The 2689-nt window shown below is 29.8% G+C and overlaps 1 non-coding gene and 2 pseudogenes across 1 annotated transcript; all 3 read right to left on the reverse strand.

The window, feature by feature from the left end:
- Positions 1 to 750: 750 nt before the first annotated feature.
- On the reverse strand, positions 751 to 929 carry LOC117591701. The gene has a single exon (XR_004574452.1). It is a non-coding gene; the product is annotated as a 5.8S ribosomal RNA (ribosomal RNA).
- Positions 930 to 1059: 130 nt separating this feature from the next.
- On the reverse strand, positions 1060 to 1212 carry LOC117591702 (annotated as a pseudogene).
- A 180-nt stretch (positions 1213 to 1392) lies between these two features.
- On the reverse strand, positions 1393 to 1545 carry LOC117591703 (annotated as a pseudogene).
- Between the last annotated feature and the right edge of the window lie 1144 nt (positions 1546 to 2689).

Genomic DNA, 2689 nt, shown 5'->3' on the forward strand with positions numbered 1-2689 from the left:
TCATGGTTATATTTAGTTTTAGATGGAGTTTACCACCCACTTAGTGCTGCACTATCAAGCAACACGACTCTTTGGAAACATCATCTAGTAATCATTAACGTTATACGGGCCTGGCACCCTCTATGGGTAAATGGCCTCATTTAAGAAGGACTTAAATCGTTAATTTCTCATACTAGAATATTGACGCTCCATACACTGCATCTCACATTTGCCATATAGACAAAGTGACTTAGTGCTGAACTGATTTCTTTTCGCTCGCCGCTACTAAGAAAATCCTGGTTAGTTTCTTTTCCTCCCCTAATTAATATGCTTAAATTCAGGGGGTAGTCCCATATGAGTTGAGGTTGTATATACATATATTAAAAATTATAATGATACTAATACATAAAGCACGTTCTCATAATGAAATCATTAAAATGTCCGTATTTTATAACAAACACCACGAATAATAATATTTATTTTTACAACAACGTTCCTTTCAAATCATTAATAAGAGGCAATTCTAGATGAAAAAAATAAATCATTTTTTATGCTAGACATTCCTCAGTATTATTTGATCCAATAAGGAAAAAAATAACATATTTTCTTCGTTATTCTCACACAAATATATACAACAATGAGAGATAATGCATTTCCATTTAATGTCAATATTATGAATATTTTTGTACATAAGTGTACATATATCCAATAATATACAATATGCTTGAACATTTCGTAAAATTTTCAAACAACTTATTTAGCATAGTCTTACAACCCTCAACCATATGTAGTCCAAGCAGCACTATAAAATTAATTAAAGTACATAACAGCATGGACTGCGATATGCGTTCAAAATGTCGATGTTCATGTGTCCTGCAGTTCACACGATGACGCACAGTTTGCTGCGTTCTTCATCGACCCATGAGCCGAGTGATCCACCGCTTAGAGTGATTAAAATTTGTTTGTTATTACATTTGTCAGATATGTTTTTATTGAAAGAAATTAAAAATACACCATTTTACTGGCATATATCAATTCCTTCAATAAAATTTTATTTTTATCCTAAATATGTAGTCCAAGCAGCACTATAAAATTAATTAAAGTACATAACAGCATGGACTGCGATATGCGTTCAAAATGTCGATGTTCATGTGTCCTGCAGTTCACACGATGACGCACAGTTTGCTGCGTTCTTCATCGACCCATGAGCCGAGTGATCCACCGCTTAGAGTGATTAAAATTTGTTTGTTATTACATTTGTCAGATATGTTTTTATTGAAAGAAATTAAAAATACACCATTTTACTGGCATATATCAATTCCTTCAATAAAATTTTATTTTTATCCTAAAAGAATGTTGCGAAATGTCTTAGTTTTATATAAACGATATATTACCATATTTATGAATACAAAGCAGCACTATAAAATTAATTAAAGTACATAACAGCATGGACTGCGATATGCGTTCAAAATGTCGATGTTCATGTGTCCTGCAGTTCACACGATGACGCACAGTTTGCTGCGTTCTTCATCGACCCATGAGCCGAGTGATCCACCGCTTAGAGTGATTAAAATTTGTTTGTTATTACATTTGTCAGATATGTTTTTATTGAAAGAAATTAAAAATACACCATTTTACTGGCATATATCAATTCCTTCAATAAAATTTTATTTTTATCCTAAAAAAATGTTGCGAAATGTCTTAGTTTTATATAAACGATATATTACCATATTTATGAATACAAATAATTTGTAATTTGACAATTTTTGATAAATATCAATTTATATAAAAGTATTAACCTGAACACAGGTACAACATTGTACTTTTTAGGCTGTTGCATTAACCAATGTATGCCCATATCTGTGATGGACAATACATATGCGCAACGCGTGCATATTATGGTCCATATGCACACAGATTTTATAAATCAATATATCAATTCCTTCAATAAAATTTTATTTTTATCCTAAAAGAATGTTGCGAAATGTCTTAGTTTTATATAAACGATATATTACCATATTTATGAATACAAATAATTTGTAATTTGACAATTTTTGATAAATATCAATTTATATAAAAGTATTAACCTGAACACAGGTACAACATTGTACTTTTTAGGCTGTTGCATTAACCAATGTATGCCCATATCTGTGATGGACAATACATATGCGCAACGCGTGCATATTATGGTCCATATGCACACAGATTTTATAAATCAATATATTGTAATATATCATCAATATGTAATTTTAATATTAAATGCTACACACATATATCCAAGTGTTACTGCATCCAAGATACTAACTATATCAGTATATTGACAACTCATTAAAAAATACATACAAGATGTACAACTGAATATATTTATTTTACAATTATGATTTTATAAAAACATTTTTTGTTTGGTAAGTTGGCAATATATATTTTTGTTAACGGTAGAAACAATGTATGCCCATATCTGTGATGGACAATACATATGCGCAACGCGTGCATATTATGGTCCATATGCACACAGATTTTATAAATCAATATATTGTAATATATCATCAATATGTAATTTTAATATTAAATGCTACACACATATATCCAAGTGTTACTGCATCCAAGATACTAACTATATCAGTATATTGACAACTCATTAAAAAATACATACAAGATGTACAACTGAATATATTTATTTTACAATTATGATTTTATAAAAACATTTTTT

This window comes from Drosophila guanche, unplaced genomic scaffold (genome assembly GCF_900245975.1).
Source record: "Drosophila guanche unplaced genomic scaffold, DGUA_6, whole genome shotgun sequence".
In the NCBI taxonomy this organism is placed as follows: Eukaryota; Metazoa; Arthropoda; class Insecta; order Diptera; family Drosophilidae; genus Drosophila; species Drosophila guanche.